The sequence below is a fragment of the Ambystoma mexicanum genome, chromosome 7q (assembly GCF_040938575.1).
Source record: "Ambystoma mexicanum isolate Mex_15411 chromosome 7q, UKY_AmexF1_1, whole genome shotgun sequence".
Classification (NCBI taxonomy): domain Eukaryota; kingdom Metazoa; phylum Chordata; class Amphibia; order Caudata; family Ambystomatidae; genus Ambystoma; species Ambystoma mexicanum.
In genome coordinates, this window is record NC_090941.1 from 249346869 (window position 1) to 249370472 (window position 23604).

Here is a 23604-nt window from a genome sequence, read left to right on the forward strand (position 1 = left end):
GTTAGCTGACTTACATGACTGTGCAGCTGAACAAATACCAAATGAAATGGAAGTGGAAACTAGTTTGCAGGAATTTGAACAATCATCACACAAAGCTTTTGATGAAAAAACATGCAAGGATTTGCCAACTGTATATGTGGATGGTTGTGCTTTTCACATTGAAAATGACAGTAATAAACAGTTAGTGGCAGGAATAGGAAATGTCTGGTTGAAATGTGAAGGCGTTCCCAGTATAGGGATGAGGATTGGAGATAGGAGCAGTCAGGTGGCGGAATTGGCAGCCATCTATAAAGCAATTGCTACTGCAGTTGATAAAAAGTTCAGTGAAATTGTCCTGGTGACTGATTCTGACTATGCACGGAATAGCTTTGTGGAGTATTTGCCTGGTTGGAAAGCAAGAGGCATGGTTACATACAACAAAAAGCCACTTAAACATGGAAAAATGATACAAGCCATAGACAAATTGGTGTCAGAAAATAATTTAACAATATACTGGAGAAAAATTTGTGGGCATTTAAAAACACCAGGAGAGGATAAGGAGGGAAATGATAAGGCAGACCACCTGGCTAAGATTGGGGCTGTGATGGGAGAATTGCTACCTATTGATTATTTAATGGGTGAAATACAAATTGATGCAGTCACACGTTCTAAAGCACCAAAGGAGGTAGATCAACCGGTGGTGCAGTGGAGTCATGACACGCCAGACCAAGATTTGATTGAGGCACAAAAGAATGATCAAATTTTGGGAATCTATTATAATCATTTGATAGATCTGAACAAAATCCTTTAACAGAAAATGATTGTATGGGAAAAGAAGAGTTGAGGGTGGTATTAAAGAACAAAACACGAATTAGATTACAGGATGGACTCATGATTAGAGAGTCCATAACAGGACAAATACAGTGGGTAGTACCCCTTTCATTCAGAGGACTGATGCTACACCATGCACATGATGCCATAACTGCAGGCCATAGAGGTTCACAAAAAACATTAGAAATATTAAAAGATTATGCTTACTGGCCACATATGTCCCAAGATGTGGAATTATATACTAGAGGATGTCTAGTATGCGCACAATTTAAACCTGCTTCACCAATGCATAGAGCACCATTGATGAAAAGAGGCCTAACTCTCCCATGGTCAGATTTGCAAATAGACTATGTAGGTCCTTTAAAAAGGTCGAGCAGGGGACACCGTTATATTTTGAGTGTGGTATGTTTGATGTCAAAGTGGATTGAATGCATTCCTGCACCAGATTGTAGTGCGCAAACAGCAGCCACATTGCTGGTGAACCATGTGTTCTCAAGGTTTGGGTTGCCACAAAGAATTGAGTCAGACAGAGGAAGTCATTTCACAAGTACTCTAATGAGTAAAGTATGGCAAATACTAGGTGTAAAAAGGAAACTACATATCACATATCGGGCGGCGTCTTCAGGTACAGTTGAAAGAAGCAATAGGTCTGTTGTGGATATTTTAAAGAAATTTGTGGCAGAAGCAGGTTCCAGCTGGGATTTACGTTTACCGTTGGTTCTGATGGCAATCAGGTCGACTCCTGCCAAAGCAACAGGTGTTAGCCCCCATGAGGTCTTAACAGGTAGGAAAATGGTGTTACCACAACACCTACTATACAGAACACATGAGCAAACTCTAGTGAGTGCATCCACAGTTCATGAATATATTGATGAACTGAGGAGGCATTTGCAACATGCATTTGCTTTTGTGCAGAGAAATCTGGAAAGAGCTGCTGACAGTGCAAAGTCATATTATGACAAAAAGACATCAGCAAAGGAATACAGTGTAGGGGATCAGGTGTACAAGTTTCATTTTGGAAAAAGTAAACAGAAAAATTCTAAATTTCTAGCAGCCTGGCAGGGGCCATTTCGGATTATAGATAAGGTCTCTCCTGTAGTGTATAAAATTTTGAAAAATGAAGGTGAAACTGCAATAGAGCAGTTTGTCCATGTAAATCAAATCAAACCATGCCATCCCAGACATGAGATCAGGCGGCTTGAGCATGTAGAAACAGATAAAATCCCTTGAACACAAAAAGAGAAAATAAATGGGTACAATCAGGAGGCAGTGACAAAGAAGTTAAAAAGTTGATTGTTATGATGGTACATAAACACTGTAATATATGTAAAAATATATAATATAAATAAATAAATAAATAAATAAATGCACATATAATGGAAGCTCATGGTTGGTGTGCAGAGAGAAAGTGTGTTAAATATTGAATATCTGCTTGTTTTCTTTTAACTTGTGTTTAATTTCAGAAAAAAAAAAAAAATGAAATATTTTTACCAAGCATGTTTTATTTTTGGCAAAAGGATGAAGTTAGTATTATGCTATGTACTTAATTTGTTTATTTTCTATTTTGATTTAGACAATTAACATTATTTGATCGGAGGTTCCGAGATCAGAGCCCACGGGAGAGACGATGGAGTCCTGGAGTCCCCTGGATGAAGACCAAAAGATGCCTGCCTCCAGGTGGAGGTGAAGACAAAATAACCGGAATGCCAAAAGAGATGACTACTGTGGATTCAAGATTGCCAAGATGAAAGAGTACTCGAATGAACCGAATAACATCGCTGGTCAGGACATACCAAAAGAGACAAAACAAAAGTTCCGGCATATGAAGTTCCACGTATTTATTATTTTAATTATTTATTTTAATTTGTTATATTAATTATTTGTTTTAGTTAGTTGTTTTATTTCGTTGTTTTTAATTGACTTGGAAAATTTAAACTTAAAGTAATGCCACTTCCACTGAGAAGGCAAATGTGGAACATTTTATGAACTGATGGACTCAGATGAAATGTTGATTGCAAATTTTCATTGATGCACATGAATATTCATTTTGTTGGATTGCTATATTGTAAAAAAAAAAAAAAAAAGAACAAGTTGTTTTTGGGAATTGGCTTGGATTATAGCCAAGTTCTAAAAACAAAAGGAGGGTATATGTAAGGATATTTGGCGTGTTACAGCACAGAGTACAGCACTACTACACAGGTAGCAAACAGCACAGAGTACAGCACTACTGCACAAGTAGCACATTTTTTTTTTTTGCAGCACCACCACAAGGGTGCGGTGCATTGCTATATGGGTTACCAGATTAACAAGGAAAGACAGGCTATTCAGTCAAAAACGATTTTAACATATAAGATGCAAATCTATTTTTACAGTTAAAAGCACACGTGCTCATTTAAAAATGCACACTATTTTCACCTGAAATGCCTATGGTGCGAGAGACACATTTGAAAATTAACAGCTAACCTATTAACCATTAACCTGACTAATAAAACCTTATTTAACATAACCCACTAATAAAATGTGTTCTCCACTGCAGAATTAGGCATACTCTGAAAGCCATTTAAATGTGTGTGCAGATTTTTTTTCTTCTCTTCTCTGCCTGCTTCTCCGTGTTTTTGTGCACAGTAACTGCAGGAAGAAGGAAGTCAGATTTGCAACAATTGCAAATGTATAAGCGAAGCTATTGTTGAGAGTAGGAGGATGAGAGATCATGGATTTCATTGGGACACGTCATACAGAGGGCTGAGATGAAAGTTTTAGTGGGAAGTATCGGGGAAAAAGACAGGCAGACATTTTTCTGCACTACTGGGGAGAAGACCTGGCTGTGGGACTCCTGACTGAATGCAGATTTCTGCGTCCTGCTACAGTCCAGATTTGGCAGAGCTGGGAGGAAGACCTTTTCCTGGTTGGAGGCATTCCTATCTGCAAAAGCTAAGAATTCCAGGCAATGACCCCGGTTTGAAAAGGAAAGGCGATCCTTTTACTGGGGTTAATCTTCAAGGGAACCACATTCCGAAGGAGAACAGCTGAAGAAAACTTTGAACAGATAAGGTAATTACATAAGCGTGGGAGCCGTGTGTGCACGAAAATATGCAGTCAGTGTAGGAAAGGGGATTCCTGTGCGTGTCTTAATCAAATACCAATGTTGCAATTTGAGTTCTGTTCTCCGCCACTCTCTTTGCAGTGTGTCATAGACAATGCTTTTACTGTACCATTTTATTTATTTCTGTAAAGAATGAGATCGTGTTTAAATGCAACTTTTATAATACAGAAAAATATTTGAAAACAGACGGGTGGTGTATTTACTATTTACCATTACAATGCCGATGATGTGGGGAGATTTTTAAACAGTGCAATGGTCATTTTAAGACAGATGTGTGCATGTCAGAATCAGTATGAATAATTGTGAGTGACTGTAGCATAGCTTGTTGGAGGTACATGAGCCAACGGGAAGAGAGACTCTCTGAACATAGCTCCCTACCGTATATAAGGTAGTGGAAATTACCACAAGACTACCATATATAGCTCTCTGTCGTAAATAAGTCAGTGAGTTCGCCCATGGTGGCACACCAACACTATCACTGAAAATGTGGTATTCCTAAAATGTAGGTCTGAGGTCTCTCTAGTGATCACACGAAAAATCTAAGCAAAGATAAGGGATTCTGGACATTGGGGCCACAAATAAAACAAGGGAATTATGCTCACCAAAATACCACCAACCACGTATACCAAATATGCAGGTCTGGGTGCTGAAATAATGCATGTCCATTGTATTATTGTTGCACATGGCCAAATCTGAATACAAAGAGTGATTATTGCTAAGTTATTTTTCGGTGGTAATAAAATACCGTCAGGCCCCAAATCTCCACAAAATACCCTACAAAATGCAGTCAAATTGGCCCTGAATAATTTAACATACATCGGAGGATCAATGTAAATCACTAGAAATGATTGTGCAGAATAATTCAAAGAAGGGTATGGATAGTGATTCTTCCCCTCAAAATGAGTCCTCTCTCATCGCTGTCATAAGGGAGTATAATGCAGGTTCTGGCTCTGGCTCTGATAAGGTTGTCATTGCCTCCAACCTGCCTAACTCTGTGGCAAAGCCCCAGATACCACCTCCTGAGGAGGGGTCCCACTGCAAATTGAGAATTGAAGTGTTATAGCTCATGGACACTGCTCTTCATTTAAATTCGCAACTTGGTAGCCATGCAACACCAACTTAGAAGAGAACAAAATAAGAAACAAGAATAACAAGAGAAACAACAGGAATGGTGGCAGAAGCAAGTCTCCAAAACCAAAAGATGAAATCTAATGAAAGTTATCAGCTACATCAGAAAAAAATGCACGCTAATCGAGAATGCCAATAACTCCCAAATTGGCAACGTGGAAAAAAGCCTGAACAAAATAAAAAAAGGAAGTACAAAAGGAAAAGACAGCAAACCTCTAATTAGGTTAACTGGCTGATAAAAAGCATTGTACCAACCATGGTTGCTCAGAATCAAGAAATAGTGATCACAGTGTCTGAGCACCCTGAGGTCTCTACTGTCTCTTTGGACATGTATACGTTGGATATGGATCCCAATATATAGGCTCCAGACATTACGACAATGCATGACTCCCTAGATGGCCTTCCTACATGCACTATTCCCTCTCAAAACAGGAAAACTGGATCATGGTTAGCTCAACCACACGTTCATATAAGGGCAAGATTGAATACAACATGTTGAAGTTCTTTGACACACAAGCTGTCCTTAGGACAACTGAAACTGATCATCCTAACCATGCTCGCATTTTGTCTTTTAAAAGTGCATACATCTCTTATAGTTATCTCCACAAAAGCTGTAGATCTTTTTGAATTTCTGGAAGATAACGCAAATGAATAACTAGAATACATTGTTGTACCTCTCTGTGATCTCCTATATTCTTACCTATGTGCCTTTCTTTCTGAGCATGGATTACAGTATATGCCTACATCCTACCCGCTGTGCAAACTCGAATACTGGCCAAGTACACAGTCCTATTGGCAGCAATATCTCAACAAATATTTCAGTTTCCCGTGGACAAAATGGTAGAAGAGAAGAAAGTACTGACTCCTGTGATAAGTCTGAAGTTGCATTAGGAAAATCAAATTATCATTGGTTACCTCTTATTTTGCAGGCTAAGTCCATCCCACTCCCCAGCAACAGGAAATGCCCTTTTAGCGTTGCCTCTTGGAACTTATGAGGATATTGACATTTCACACACATGCACAATGGTTTATGTATTTTTTCAGGTCCACAATATTAATTTAATCAAAGAAAGCTGCCTATTGAATCTATTGTATGTAGATGGTTTATCCCTCTTTTTTAAAGGCCTAACAAGGGGACCCATAGGCAGACCTATGGGTGGTCCTTTCATAGGCATTCATAATTACTATCTTGCCAAGGAGATTCCCTCTCCTAAGTGTCAAAATATGCTAGCTGTTGTCTGAATGTTGGTGGTACTTCATTGTTAATTATAAACATATATTATCAACCAGGCACTGTGCACACACATGATATCATGAAACATTTAGAGGAATTGATTATGAGAGCTAAAGCAATGTATGGCTCCATTTCTATCATCATTAGGGGGAATATTAATAGCCACTGTTGAGCTGATGATGATGCCCTAGTTAATACTGATATTGGTAAATACTAGATTCCTGATACTGTATCGAATAAGCCACAGGGTAATAAGAAAGGCATAGATTGGCTACATTGTATGGCCATGCATGGATTGGTAATGTTAAATGTCAGCCTAGAGGGAGATGAACCAGGTAACCCTACTTGGGATGCTGGCACAAAACTGTCCTGCCTCGAATATTCTTTCTTAAACCATGTGTGAGTATGAATATTTGCTCTCTATGATAATCGTGTAAACTATATACTAAGTGATCATGCTAAAATAGGCTTCTACTTTAAATCCAGGCTCATATACCTAGTGAAGGCAAATTAGGCACTACATCTATTATTAATAGCAAAAACAGAATATTCTGGATGCATAAGAATATGCAGTCCATTAGTGCGCAGTTAGCTTCGTGCCTCAGCCATGACAGCATATAGATTACACACTGAACACAGGAGGACCTATAGGATTGGATTTTACTCATTGACTAAGCACTTTAGTCTAATGGGGCTAAGGCATGCCCCTAAATGCTCACACCAGAAAAAAACACAACCTGCTAGGGAAAAAGGCCAAGAGATTCTTGCATGGATAACGATAACAAGTTTTAATTTACATGCCAGCAAATAACTCTGCTGCCCAAGAACGTTTTGCCCAAAAAGGGAGCAGACAGAAGCTTAACGGGGCACAGCATCATTCATATACAGTAAAAACCTGTGCAGTTGGTTCCTGTGACCCTTGCATGGCCGGCCTACTCCATAGGGGATGCCAGGGCATTGGCCCCTTCCCTGTCCATCTGTCTTCCATCAAGTGGGGTTAGCTGGGCTCATCGTCTCCAGGGAACCAAGGTCTAAAAGACAGTTACTTCTTCCTAAAATGCAACTCTATCATTATACAGGGCACTTGGCATGCTCATGGAGTGGAAACAGAAATGATAGGTTGATGCACACCTCGATTTTTCAAAGAGTAGTAGTAATTTGATATAAGATGATAATTGATTCAATATGTTTTTGGGGTGCAGGGGAGAAAAAAAAAACGGACACTATGAGTCGTCAGAATAATTGTTGTAAAGAACTAAGGCCCTGATTAATGGATTATTTGCGCCGGGAAAAAACTGGATTTGTGCGCCATTCTGCCTGCAAATCCCCATTTGTTAAACAGGGATTTGCAGGCAGAATGGCGTACAAATCACGTTTTTTTCCAGTGCAAATAATCCATGAATCAGGGCTTTAGTGTCTTTAATTGTCGCACACTCTCGGCTCCTGCACACCCTTTTACTGGTAAATGCCAGCCAAAAATTAAGGAGATTTGTAAAGATTTGAGCTTAACTAATTAGTACAAGTGTAATTCCTTTTTTTTTTTAAAATATATTTGGTTTGTCTTATTTTAGCCCAATTGTACAATTCATGAAAATTATTAATCATCAGTGTACAATACAAAACAAATAATAAATAAATTCGCTTAGAGCTCGAAGCATTTCGGGTTAATGTATCCCTTCATCAGGAGAAAATAAACTTTACATTCACATAATTCAGTGGTGATTCTTTCAACTCCAAAGGTATCTACAAGATAAAGGGAGAGTTGGTACCAGTTGCTTATGACATTCAATATGTATGTTAATGTATAAAACACATCAATTGCATCACATAAATCACCTGTGTGTTAAGATGTTCAACTATGGTGCATCTACATCTGTTTCTTAAGGTCTTTTTTTAATGTGGCTGTTCTAGCTCATTACTGGGTCTGTTTGATTAAAAAAAAAAAAAAAAAAAGGATTTGCTCACTGTTGTGACCATCTATGAAGTGGAAATCATGAAGGATAATAAGGAAAATATACCTTAATGGGGGTTCTCTCTGCGGGAAAGAAGTGCTTGTGCAGAAGAGAAATGCTCTGGACTGATGCCACAACTGTCAATTTCCGAATTGGTCTATGAAAAATACACAGACTTTGTTAAAATGCTTAAATTATGCATGGTATTAAATTGTAAAATATATAATGCTATGTCATACCAGCGAGCCTGTGTTCATATTGGTGCAGTTCAAATGAACTCTTTGAGTTATTCCGTGCCTCAGAATGCTCTTAGTTCAAGGACTGCCACTTTGAGAAGCGGCTTCACTGCTCTGTAATGACAATCAATATGTCATTTGTATACAGCATTACTTAATTAGGATATGTGGTTCTGAGTCGGATGTATTCCAAAGTTTATCAACTCACCCCTAGGTTGCTCTAATCCTCTGTCAGAAAGTTATGTTCAATCCGCGATGCGGCAACCTGCATCAAGTAAAAGTTTCATGCATAGCAGTCTATGATTTTTAGGTCATTACGTTCATACCTGTAAGTCCCCTCGTTCTACAGAGGACCTCTATGGGATCTATTGTGTTGAACAGCAAAAGGCATGATTTCCATTTGTATAGTCACAAGAGTGAACACACAAAGCCTGTGTCACTGGTAAATAAATATGCCTTTTGTGTGCATATGGAACATAGGGCATTCCTTGCCCAAATGTGACACATGTGTCATATTGTATTTTGTTCACATGATATTAGCTTTTGTAACAGTATTTAAACACTCAATAATTCTGAATACTGATTATGGTACTAGTCCTCCCTTTAACATTACAGGCTATACGGGCTGATGAATTGTTACATTGTTTTTCATTCCACACATATCTTATTATTTCATCATTCTTGAACATTAGACAGTGTATGATTTTCTTATATCAATGTATACATTGATTTATTCTAGTCATTTACTCATCGTATACATTTTGTTTGTTGATGTAACATACTCTGTGTTTATATACCAATCTCATAAAATTGATAAGCCATGTATTTTTGTACACAGAAAAAACTAACGTTAAAGGGAATGATGTGAGTTAGAATAATGCTTTACCAAAAATGACAAGAAATATATAAAAAGATATTAGAAGAAAGAGAAGAGGAATTGAGTTAAAATTATCTCAAGTGTGTTGTATGCAAGATAGTGGTATGCTTCCTTGTAGACAGCATTCTGTCTAAATGTAATCTTTCTATCCCTTACACTTAATCTCTATGACTCATAAGATTGTAACAACTGATTGGAGAAAAGATATTAGTTTCCTAGTGTATCTTATAGAAACACTGCTAGTGAATATTCTTCATTGAGGCTGGTGGGGCCATGGCATCAAGTTTATGAATCCAAAATATTTAACGTCTCATTAGTGCCAAGTTCATGACGTCCCCTCTAGGTGGACGTTCGACTGTTTCCAATACCACATATTTCAGTTTTGCGATAGAGTGTCTCATTTCTCTGAAGTGTCTGGTGACCGGAGAGGTCTGATTATTTGTCTGGATGTTAGACTTGTGTTCTGTAAGTCTTTCTTTGATTGTGCATGAGGATAGACACGCATAAAATTTGGCACACAGGCATATTAGACCATAGATTAGGAATTTTGAACCACAAGTTGCAAATAGTTTGATATTGATTTTCTGTCCTGTGCAGGGATGTCTAATTTTTTCTCCTTTCTGTACATTATTGCAGTCCATGCAGTGTAGTCATGGGAAGGTCCATGATTTTGGTGTGCCTAAAAAGGTCTGTCTACTGTGATCCAATCTCTCCGCTTTTACCAATTCATCTTTCAAATCTCTACCTCTGGTATATGCAATCATGGGTGGTTTAGGAAATACGTTGCATAGTTGAGTGTGCACTCTCGTAAGTTTCTAATTGTTCTTCCGAAGACTTTTAATGAGATGACTCTGTTTGGAATATTGCATCAAAAGTACAAAAGGTGGATCATTTTAATGTATTTTGTGTTTCAAAAGATTCACTCTTGTGTGAACTGAGCATCTGCTCATGGGCTTTTTCTATGTTGTCTGGGTATCGCCTAGTCTTGAATCTTTTGGTGATGTGGTATATGTTTTCTTGATAAGTCAGATCTTCCGTATTGAGTCTGTGGGATCTCAAAAATGGACTAGGTGGTAAATTGTCTTTCAGAAGATCAGGATGATAACTTAAGTAATGTAGTGTGTTGTTTACATCGGCTGGCTTTTGATACATGGTCGTTGTGAGGGTATTATCACTGGTTGTAATCAGTAAATCTAAGAAGTGGATGGTGGGGTCCCAACTTCCATGGTGAATTTGATACAAGGACGTTTTAAATTAAGGTAATCTAGAAACATCAGTACTTCTTTGGGACCTGTTAAAATTCCAAAAATGCCATCAATATACAGTTACCATAGGTTTAGTTTAGGTTGCCATTATTTATTGTCTAATATGTGCTCCGTTTCAAAGACATAAATGAACAAGTTGGCATAGGCCAGGGCCATTGACAAACCCATTGAGGTCCCCGATATCTGAAGATAGTGTTTTTTGTGGAATCAAAATGAGTTATTCTTTAGAATAATCTTTGCCAATTTGATTACGAAAACTCTCTTGGCTTGCATGTAGACTTCCCTAAGGAGAGCCCATTCTAGGGCACCCAGACCATCACTGTGTGGGAACGATGTATAAAGACTTTGGACATCAAGGGTAAATAGTGTCCTTCTTTTTAAAATTCTTTCAGACCTTTCAGTACATTTAGAAAGTGAGCGATGTCTCGTAGGTATGTTGTTGTTTTCTGTACAATTGGTGGCAGCTACAATTGGTCTCAATGGTGGGGGGTTCACATTTGTATGTATCTTTGGCAGTCCATAGACAACTGGCATAATAGGATATGTAGTCTGTAAATAGTTTTAGGTTTTCTCATTGATCCATTCCTGCTTCAGTGCTTTCAAAAGTACTTCTTCGATTAGTTGTTTAACAGAGTTAGTCGGCTCTTGTTCCAGTGGGAGAAAGGTATCCTTGTCATCTAAAAGTGATAGACAGCTCTGGTTGTAGAATTCACTGTTCATGATGACAATTGTACCCCCTTTGTCTGCTGGTTTAATCATGATGGTAGTATCGGTGTCCAGTCAAAGGGTCGAATACATTGATTCGAATTACAATATTTTAAAGTCAAAAGGACCGAAAAAAAGGTTGAATGGTTTTTTTTAATGTATTTTTATTTTTTGGCTTCCGTATAGGAAAAAAAGTGTTTTTTACACCAAAAACAGGGGTTTGGGGGACCCCCCCCCAAATAAAATAAAATAAACCTTTTTTTCGGTCCTTTTGACTCAAAACTATTGCATTAAAATCAATTGCAGTAGACCCTTTCACCTACAACTGGTAGTATCATGTGCTTGTTGTCTTAATAGTCTGTGTTGGTGTTTTTTTCAGGTTTTGTGTACTCAGTGCTGTATAATTTATTGACTTTAGATCTTTCATTATCGAATTCTGAAATAGTTCCAATGCTGGATTTTGAACATGTGGATTAAATGTACTCTTTGATTTTAACTCTAAATAATTATATGTACATGATCTTTCTTCTATCGGTGGTGTTGAGTCAAAGAATACCTTTAATCACATTTTGCTGGTTAGGTTGAATATGTTAATGTGTTCCTCAAACAGAGAAGTCTTATTTGTTTTTACCAAGGAGAGTCCCAGACCCAGCAAATCCAAATCTTGTTTTGAAAATGTGTGAATGGAAATGTTAATTACTAGTTTGCTGCCTTCTTTGCTGTAAGAGTCTAACTTTCTGTTGGTGTCCTCAAGTATTTTTGTTAGGTCATAAAGCAATGTTATGAGCTGTTCTTGGAGTTTCGTAATCTCTGAATGAATTTTAGGGAGGGATTTGGCAAGTTCTTCAATAGTTAATAATATGAAGTCCAGTGAACATTTCTTGAGAATTTGTTTGCAGTGTTTTACAAAGTCGCTATTCTCTTTACATGATGTTGGGTGTAAATATATCCTTAGTGCCCTTTGTATTCTTTTAGCCTTATAATATAGCACTAATGTAGATATGTGGAGTTTTTGTGAGATTTCATGTCTAATTAATCTTTCCAAATTATAAGTGAGCTTTTCGAACTGGTACAGGGGGAGGCTCAAGGTCACTGTGACCCGCTCATATTTAGCTCATCCTAATTGCGTTGTCTGGCGTTCAATGCTCCCACCCTCGCTTTTGAACTACAATGTATCCCTCCCTGTACCTTGCAATACAAATCATGTTACTTAAAGTAACAACAGGGTGATCATTTTCTTAGATCCTTTATGGTTGGCTGGATTATGGTCCACGTCTGGGATCAGCTGGCATCTCGGAATTCAGAGGTCTGGAGATTGGGATAGTTGTAGCGCCTATAACTTGTAGTTGGCTGGGTGGGGGTCAGAGGCTTGCTCTGGATTGTTATCATAACTTGTGCAGCAAGACACCTTGCAGGATACATTCTTTCTCGGGATAAACATATTGGCAACAGTTTTAGAACAAAGGAGGGTTTTGTGGAAATTAGAAGTGCAGGTCTCTCTCTCATCAACGCTTGGGCATTTTTGAGTTTCTTCATCAGGTTTTCTGCTTGTGTCTCACACACTGCCATGCAGGCCCCATTCTTCTGCCATACCTACAAAATGGTATCTGATTGTATGCAAGCACTATGTCTAAACATCTCAAATTTGCCTAACATTATGGTCGTGTGGGGCCTCTTAATATGCCCCCCTCCCTGGCACAACACAGGTCTCTTCATGGGACTCACCTCTCACCTTAAAGTGCCCATGGGGTGGAATATGTTAATTTCCTTCCCAACATGGATCTCTGTATACTTTCATACTACCTACTGGTGAAACAAAAGAGCATGTATGATGCCCTAATGGCCTCAAAAAGGTAATATGAAACATGCACTCAAATGGTTAAGCAAAAATAATAAACAGACCTTGGATAGTCTAGGAAACAAAATACAACAACTGAAAACTAGTTACAGAACTAGCTAAAGAGGTATCAAATGCCCTTACGTAATGCCAATATTGTTAACTCATTATACATGCACTTGTCGATAATGATAGTCTGAGATTTTGGGTTATTGTAATAAGTATAGTATAAAAGGCCAATAAACCCGATAGACAAAGACATGTGGCTCCTTTTCCTGCATCAGTCTTCCTATCATGTACCCATGGTACCTATTGGGCCAAATCTATACCAGGTTGAACTAGTTTTTCATTGAAAAAACAGAGGCCAATATTGAGGCTGTCATAAAGAAATTAAACAATTCCAGAGCACCGGTCCCAGCTGGATGATCCAATGGCATGGTAAAACATACCTGGGTAAATTGTTACCAATATTACATGTATTATTTGATATAATTTTAATGGACAGAGCAGTCCTTACGTAATGGTCTAAATTGATATCGGTACCTGTTCATAAGAAAGGTGATAAATGAGTTCCTGGCAACTATCGCCTACTAGCGATGCAAGACGAATGAGGAACTCTAACAATGGTCAGCAACAAATAAACCTCTTCATATATTACATACAGCTTCAAGAAAAAATGGTTCTACTATGCACAACATCTTTGTTGTAAAGAGTTTTATTGCGAGAGATTCTGCAGGAAATAGTGTTCCCCTGTTTGTCACTTTTGTTGACTGTAGTTTAACATTTGACAAAGTGGACACCTTGCTGCTCTGGACCAACCTTACTGATTGGAAAATACTGACGGGACTCCTAAAGCAGGTATAGCTGCCTTATACAAATAACAGTTCCAAACCATTGCCCATCAATGTGGGGTTAAATCAGGTGGGTGTACTTGCACACCTACTCTTTCATATGTACATAGCTGATATGCTTTTGTTTTTACAGCAAACACACACGTTGTCACCTAAAATTACCAGGCAGCATATAAATGGATTGGCTATGCCGATGACATTGTCAGGCTTGAACATACGTGATACGGCATTAAGCAAGTACTAAGTCCATTAATTATATATTCAAAGATGAATATGCTAGTGTTAGAAAAGTTTTCTGTTGAACTTTGTCCTGACTTTGTGCAGTAAAGTGAATCCTTCAACTTCACTCCACTGGCCTTTCACTGATATATGTTATAGGAAAACTGACTAGTCCTTCAGACTTTCAGTACTGAGAAACTATGTTTCCCTTAGCCTTTTTCACGTGTTATCCATTAGGGGTAACATTTTACAATTGCACAAAGCATCTTCCAATGCAGTGCAATGGAGATACCTTTGTATCACCATAGACTACACTCAAAGGGATTTTTCGTTACATTCAAGCGTGCCTAAAGACAGTTACTTTTTCTCTATCGTTACTGTATTTTACTTTATCTCACTCATGTTTACCGTGTTGGGCTACTAACTGCGGCTAGTGTCCTAACTGGCCGTGCAACAAGGTTTTTTAATTGTTCTTTGGACATCTTGTGTTTTTGCCTCCTTCATGTCTTCTGAGGTCAGGAAAATACTTTTATGAGCATACATTTGCCTTGGAAACCTGTGGTTTTTGTGGGCTGGTTCAGGGGCTGTGTGCTGGAAGCTAGGAAATGGGCTGGGACTGGCTGTGCCCAATACACAAACTGGTTTCTGTATGTATGTAGTGGATGCATGAGTGGATGCATGAGTTTCACCAACAGTGGTCCCTGATAGAACCACTGCTGCGGTGCTGCGGTGTGAGAAAAACCTGAGGGTATTATCCCAGCTAGAGCCCATGAATCCAGGTGGCCAGGACACGGCCATCGCTGTTGGATCCAGTTCCTGGGGGTGGACCAGTGGTGGAGGATCACTGGGGAGAGGGAGACCGGGGTTATGCGTGGGAGAATATCCAAGGTGAGGCATGGTACTGTACCGAGGATGAAGAAGAGGACGAGATCCCTGAGGCCTTCATGGGTTACAATACATCTGCCTCTCCAATCCAATTAAATCCCTTCTACCGAGATCCAAAAAAACCTTCTGTACAAAACCCATCTTCTAAGATCTCTAACCCAACAGCATCTCATCCAAACAAGCCTGTACATTCTTTTCCACAATCCCCTATGTTCTGTTCACCATACTGGTCATTCTTGCCCATTTCACAAACCTTCCCTAACCTGTCACATAGGATAGGATACTCTGGCACTCCAACCAATTCCCCTTCCAATACAAAGACTTTCATTCTCAAGCACCTTATCCCCATCCTACCATGCAGAACGTGCAGAAACTATACCTCTCCACTTTTCCGACACCAACACTCTTCCCCGATACAGAAAACAACAGATTTGTAATAAGAATGTTTACCCGACATGTCCCGACACAAGGGTCAGGCCAAGTCAGGCAATTGACTTAAATCACACGCACCTGACGACCCTTACTTTTCCCCACATGAATAAAAAGAGGAGCAAGAGAGCACAGGACGGGCAAGGCATGCATGGCAGACAGCACGATGAGATGCATAATCAGGTGCAGCAGTTCAAGAGATAGGGAAAGGCGGCAGGAATCGAGAGGGTGGCGAGGAGGGACGTGCCCATGCCCTTTTTGTCACAGGCCCACAGAACCTTTGTGGAAGGGAGCCTAAAACCGCAAACAATATCACAAGTGTCTTGCAGCATATGTCAACGGTACACAGGGCGAGCCTACACCAATAAGCAGGAACGAGGGAAGCTCTTTTGACCATGGTACCAGCCTTGACTCCAGTAAAGCCAAAGCCAAGCGCTTCATCAAAGCCAGTGAGTCGAGGGAAGAATCGATAAGAACCAGGCTGTGTTGAGTAGAATCACAAAGTGGCAAGTTTGAACCAACTTTGAATGAACTGTACATAATTGTATAAACCTTAAGGGGAGACCAGCTGCCGAGGCAAACCAGCACCACATGGGTGCTAACTCAATGGATTCTGGTCAATCCCCAGCTGAAAGACATTACAGGTAGCAGAAGGCCATAGGAGATTCGCCAAAAGAGGTCAAAGTGGTCATACAGGAGGTGTAGTAAATTCTATGTACAATCGAAAGACTTTGATCTACAAATTGTGTGGAAGCAAGGGAAGTGAATCCGTCATATGAGAAAGCAAGGGAATTCAATCCCGTAAACCATTTGTGAATGTGACGTTAGCATGAGTGATTGACCGAAGGATGATGACAAGAAGGCGGCAATGTGTAAAGTCCCAAGAAACAGTGTGTTGACGAAGAATGAACCTGGCCGAGGGATGTCCACTATGAACTATTTGAAAAGACATTGAAAAGCCAAGGAAAGTGAGTCCTGCTACAGAGAAGATAGGAGAAGTACACTGTCTTGCTTGTCATTTGGAGTCCGAGCCTGACTGAGGGAGAAACCAAGAGACACTTTAAAACAGCAGATGTACACTGTCCCACTTGTCATTTGTGGTCCGAGCCCGACCGAGGGAGAGCCAGGGGTGAAGACATCACCCAAAGTAGTGTATGAGGGGTCAGTGCCCCGAAGAGGGGGACCCAGGGGTGAAGCTGTCACCCAAAGCATTTGTAGAATCAAACTTTGTGTATGTTTGTTTTTTGTATAAACCTTTCAGGCCCTCAGAACCAGAAGGCAAAAACACAGAAGGCCTTAAGACTGATAGGAACTGTAGGGTGAAGACATTCACCCTATGTGAAGTATGGCTAAAAATTGAGAAGGGTCAGCGCCCAGAAGAGAGGGGGCCCAGGGTTGAACACTTATCACTCAAATGAACTTTGATTTGGTTAAATAAAATTCGTTTTTGCTATTAGCGGTATGTCAGGCCCACAAGGGCAAGTGAATTTCAGAGGAAACGAGACTTGACCATCAATGATCCTGAGGGTTTACATTGGCACTGTCGTCTCGTGCTGGAGAGCGCCGAGACTGTGCTGTGCTCCAGGATCACACTTTACCCCATGCTCAAAACATGGGGAAGGGAGACCCAAGCCACAGCATCCTGACATATTGTTTAGGAACACTTCTTTCTTTTCTTGAAAACCATCGAACACCCGTTTTGTATTAGTGTAAGATTTGGCAATATGTTTTTTACCATAGGCCTTTTGCATTTGACAAGATGATACAACCACAAGGACTGCCTTTTTTCATTTGATGGTGGACAATTGCTCCCATCTTAGATTTAGATTTTTCCAACCTGCATACAGCATTCATTGTTCAATAAACACTCTAGGCCTGTGATCACTTGTGTCTGTCTTAATTGTTGCCACCATGAGTTCATTACAGGTGTGAGTGAATGGCAGATCTTCATTAGTTGGGCTGAGTTTCTGTGCTCATTTGAATTTTTCCATAAGAAGAGGAGTCCTGCAGCTATTCTCCAGAGATCCTGTGAGGAGTCCAGTTTCGTTCATAGTCGTGAAGACTTTAGAAAACCAGTGGACTGATCTTGAGAAGGTCTGGCAACCAACATTTGCTGCAGTCCCAGTCAAACCCTGTCTGACTACTGATCTTAGATCTGTTGGTACTTTGACCCAGTGAAGTGGTGGAAACAACCATTCTCAACTTCATCTTGGTGCATGTCGATTTGGAGTCTATGGATGAGTTCCTGGGCCATCCAGTGGGCTGACCAGCTCCAGTTTGGGCTACTGTGGTAGAAGAGTCGTTGTTCTGTGTTTCATCTTGAACTCAAGTGGTCATCAGCTTGACCTACACAATTTCAGCATCCTAGCATCAACAGAGCACGAGATAGAGGACCAATTTCAACTGCAACATCTGTGTCCCCTGCTGTGGCCGAGCATCATGACTGTCACTGAAACCGGCTTTTCTGCATCTGTTCGAGGATCCAGAAGATTCCTGTACTGGTGCCTGCTGCATTGTTCCATGAGTAGAGGTTGCACATAGCTCCTGGACATGACTGGAAATCTTCTTGCACCCCCAGCTCATGGGCTTCGTCAACCAGAATCAATGGCAGGAAATCTACCTCAGGTGACTCTCTAATGACCTGCCAAGTCTGATGAAAAATTAGAGTAGGGGGGTAAATTACAGTGGTACTTACCGGATCGCCTATCTCTTCCCTTTCAAAAGTTTGAGAAACATTTGAATAGTTTTACAATAGTTTGGCATGTTGCAATACTTGTAGCAAAGAGCACTCCAAAAGTTAGAAACAGTCTCACCAGTATATGTCTTCATCTGACTTTTGTTTACTGCTTCAAATCCTCAGGAACCGCTCCTTCGTTTTTTCCCAACTCCTAAAACTCTTGGAATTTTTGTAAACTTTTTGTCACAAGGCCCCAGTCAATTTAGGGTTGGACTTTATAAGTTAGGGTTGCAATTCTTTTGGACTGACAGTAGTATATCTAATTACTTCCCTTCCCTTTCAGGTATGGAGCGAGTGAATTTATTATTTGTCACTCACAAACTGTACTGTATAAATGTGTTAGACTATTTAGTGTTGTGTGCTATTACTACCTGATATTAGTAATTTTGCATAGTGTGTTTTTGACCAGTAATATATAGAGTATTTTTAATGCAGGTATATGTAATCCTTGATTGCTCTATGAGTAGACTCATTGTGCACCGTTGACCAAACTCACCTGGCCTGAGTCTCAGCCTTGACCACTATCCATGCTACCTTGATTTGTAAGGCTAAACCCCCAGAGATTCCCTGTTCACTATAACTAGGTTGGCCTTGTAAACATCTGTCCAATAGGCCAAAGTTTAGAAATCCAGTCTAACAAACTGATATTACAATGGTGAGGATAAGGTATTGGGTACCCCAGTGCTGTCCATGGGTGTAATATCTGCACTATCCCTTCGCAGAACACTGTGTGTTTGATTGTATAGTAGCATAACAGACACCTACTATAGTTAATGCCAAGGAAACAGTCACATTTGTCACTTTGAGTACATTGAAAGTTGATCAATTGAAGAAGTTGTGTGTTGACAGAGGCTTGGCAGTCTCTGGAAGCAAGGATGAACTGATATGCAAGATTCTAGATCATGGACAATGCAGGATAGTGTCTCTTCCAGCTAATGTTGATACTGGGGCTGTCCCCAGTAGCAGTAATGAACTGATTGCCACTGTTGAGAGGGAGTAGCAAGAGGATGATTGTACCAGTGTATCAAATTCAGATGCTGAAGTTATGTTGGAGATGACAAATGAGAAGCTCGAACTCAGGCAGAAGGAGCTTGAGTAAGCAATGGCCAGGTGGAAGTTTGATAGGGCTAAGAGGCAGAAGCACATACATCACCATCTGGAGCTTGCCAGGCTGCAGGCACCACAAGGTAACTCCAAGGCATCTGGGAATGGTTCTGGGTCCTCTTCATATCCATTATTAAAGATCTGCTCAGTATAAATGAGAGAAGAATGATATCATTGATTGGCTGACAACATTTGAATAAGCATGTGAGATACACAATGTGGGTGAGTCTGATAAGATTGCTGGGTTACTCAGCAGGCTACCTCATTGGGCATGATGTGCCATTATGGATATGTCAAAGTCTGAGAGAAAAGACTCTGCAAAACTTAAGCAAGCTCTCCTCTCAAAGTTTTGGAAAACTCCTATCCAATACTTGAAGAGATATAGAGAGTACAAAAAGAAAGAAAATGTGACGTGGGTGTCTTATATGTCAGACTCCCTGAAAAACCTGAGTGGCTGGGTTGAGGGCTACAAGGTAAACACCTTTGAGGGCATGGTCAATCTGGTCATTGATGAGTACATTTTTGCTTCATGCTGCCCTGATGCAGCATTCATAAGATTCCAAGGAGTTAGATCCAAAGAAATTGACAATTTCAGCTGAACTGTGGATGCCCCATAGATTGTCCATACGGACAAGCCAGCTTCTCGTAAAAAGTGAAAAAGAGAAAGAGGATGGGGTATCTGATAAAATGGCCTCCCAGAAGGCACACAGAAAGTATATGGGAAAGTCACACGATTCTGGAAAGGGTAGTGGAACTAACTGTCCCCAGCATGATATTGGCAACTCAAAGACCTTGGGGGTCCAATCTGTAAGTCTGGTGTTTCCTTGTGAAGAAGAAGAGATTCTGACAGGGGTGTCCTTCTCTTTAGCCTCCTTGCACAATGGAGAAGGGTATGAAGTAGAGTTAGATTCTTTAGAACCTAGCATTGCTGGAGCTCCTGCTCCCATACCTGAACATGTCCAAAATTATTAAGATATAGTGTCCAAATAACAGGTGTAAGTGCCTCTACTGATAGGAACACTGGGCCCAGTGTTACTAATTTATGCTTCCATGTGATAAAACCAGAGTCCTTTGCCATAAATCCACTAGGGACTACTCAGTTTACTTTAAGGCCCTCTCTCAACTTCCAAGAATCGCCAGTTATTGAAGCTGTGAGTAGTGTGATGGTCAGGGCATCTGTCAATGTTAGGAGAAGGGCTCCTAGAAGAGCCCTGGGTGAGAGTAATCTTCAAGACGTAGGTCCTGGGATCCACTCTCTAGACCCTCCAAGCACGGGGTCTCAGAACCAGGCTGCCTTAGCCAAGTCTAAGGGGAAGCATAAGCCAAAAGGGAAACCTAAGGCTAGAGTAGACAGGAAAAGAGGATTTTCCTCTTGGCCTACTTACAACATCTGTTGGGGTAGTGGGCCAAGTCCCTGAGCCAGAATTGGAATAGGGACTACCAGACAATCTCCATTCCTATGAGACTCCTGAGCTTCCAACCTTGCTTGTAGTGGAAATATGCACCAACAGAGAAAACAATCATTGAGAGCCCTCTGGAGCAAGGCCTGCTTCCAATGGGAGGCAGAGCCTCAATTGAAGCAAATTATTGAACAGGAATGTGGGTTACCTGTGTGTATGCTTACAGAGCCCATCTGTGGAAGCCATAAGAGGTTGATAGTTCCTTAAGACATGTAGCACTTCCTCCTACATTTGGTGCATGACATTCCTTTTGTAGTTCATCCTGACTTCAGGATAGCTCAAGTGTTATCACCAATGCAAACTTGCTGGCCAATGATGGGGGTCCCAGAACAAACCACTTGTAGGGGTTTCACTTCTTGTCCGTATTCTGACATAAGTGGAACAAAAATCCATCAACTCCAGGATCCACTCCCAGTATTTGAGCCATTCTGTACAGAGACAAAGATTAACTTGGTTAGAGCTTGGAACTGGTACATCCACAGGCAATAAGATGGAATTGGTGGTTGCTGATCACAAGACCATGTGTCCTGATACCAACCCACAGATATTGACTACCAAGTCAGCCATTGAAGCTTTACTTTTTTACCAGAGGTAGCTCCTCTGAACACATTACTTTAATTATCTTCACCTTCCTCTTCCCCATACTACTATGTCACATATGTACCACTTCTCCAAATATTTCACTCCATACCTCCCACGATCTATGCATTCATCTTCCACATCCACTATACAACCATACACCACTCTTTATCAACCCTTTACAATTACACCTAGACAACCCTCATCCCATTGCAATAACACCCACATAAACCTACACCAACTTTTAAAATACACACTTTGACAGATACTAAACAATGCCTACTAAATGTCAGTTCAACTGAAATAAAAAGAGATAAAGCAGATCAAAATTAAGGACAGTCATATATTCACCTTCCACTAAAACAATGGGCCTCATTATAAGGTTGCTGGTCCGATAACAACGGTACCAGTAAGCTTGCCGGTACTGTTGTTAGCGGACCGGCAAACTACGAGGTCTGCTCGCAGGTGCCTTTTTCGCCTGCCATGTCTGAGTGCATCCTGCCTCCCCATTCCCATTTGTGCCCTATAGGGTTCAAATGGGAATGGGAGCCTTTTTTGCCAGCACCCGGGAATGGGCAATTACCGGGTCCACCGGGGCTGTAATGCCCTGATAGTTGCCCATTTCTGGGCGCCGGAAAAAAAATGACTCTGGTGGCAGCCGTGCCGGGTTTACTGACACGGCTACTGCCAGAGTCATAATGAGGCCCAATGTATCGAAAACATAAAGTAGCAGAACAAGAAACTGCACTCGTAAAACAGTCAGCATTAACACAACTAACCCACCACCTTCAAAAGATGAAATTCAAAATATGTGGTAAAGAAACTACAACTCAAGACCATCCTCCACCTATTTTTAGTAATGTCAAAGTAGCCACAGTAATAACATTTAAAAAAATCAACTTAGCAAAAAAGAATTCCGGGAGCCGGAAAACAAATGACTCTGGCGGTAGCCGTGCCAGGAAACCCGGCTCGAATGCCGCCACAGTCATAATGAGGCCCAATGAATAGAAAACATAAAGCAGAAGAACAAGGAACTGCACTCGTAAAACAGTCAGCACTAACCCAAGAAAGCCACCACCTTCCAAAGATAAAATACAAAATATGTAGTAAAGAAACTACAACTCACGATTAACCTCCAACTATTTTTTAGTAATGTCAAGGTAGATACAGTAATCACATTCAAAAAAATCAATTTAGCAAAAAATAATTTGGCACTGAGTTCTTAAGACTCATAGAAAAATCTGAAAAGGTATGTTTTGCACTTAAAAACTACCAGAGAATAAGGATCCTTGAAGCTTTCATTAGCAGCATATTCAAACTAAATGATGTTTTTATACTACTTTTAAATAGAATGAAACCACTAGCTAAATTAATTAAAAAAATACAAAACCAACTTTTTAACAAGCACAATATCAATATAGATAAAATTTCCAACTTCTGTGCAGGTGAATGGTTTGACACCAGTAGCAAAGAACCATATGTCAATGATGAAGCATGTAAACAACAACTAACAAACTCAATTTCCACAGACAATAATGGAAGACGCTTCCTTTTCTCCAGATAGGTCTTCCAGTATACAAATGTATGTGCAGCTCAAAATGCAATGTGTGCCAGCAGTCGATCAAATGCTTAGAACAATTCCCCATTTACAATGTTAAAATAAAAGAAACCAGTAGAATAACAACTTTACAAACTATGGGCTCCTGCCCGGTGCACATCCACATTGGACTACGAGGACATTCCTCATACTGCATTTCAGGAACTGCTTGTAAAATCACCTTTGATCATATAATAATGTTAGCTATGCACCATTCTACAATGCAAAACCTTGTGCATAGAATGTACTATGCAAAAAGATCTGGTTAGGAACTGCAAAAACTAAATGACAATCTCTTAAATGGAACAGCCAAATAACTCCTCAGACAAATATAACACATACAAAGTAAATAGAGTTAGAAAATGTAGTTAATTCAGACAACATACACCAACAATGTTCCAATAACAACCTCCATACAAACACATGCAAAAAAGAAATGGCAAAGTGTCAAACAACATCTGCTGACATTCCTGAAAATTATGTCTCTGTTGACACAGAACTTTTTATTAAAAAAGTGCACACAGAGTAGATATGGCCAATACAATAGAAGATAATGATGAATCACAATGATTCCAATTAGCTATATATCTAACAGC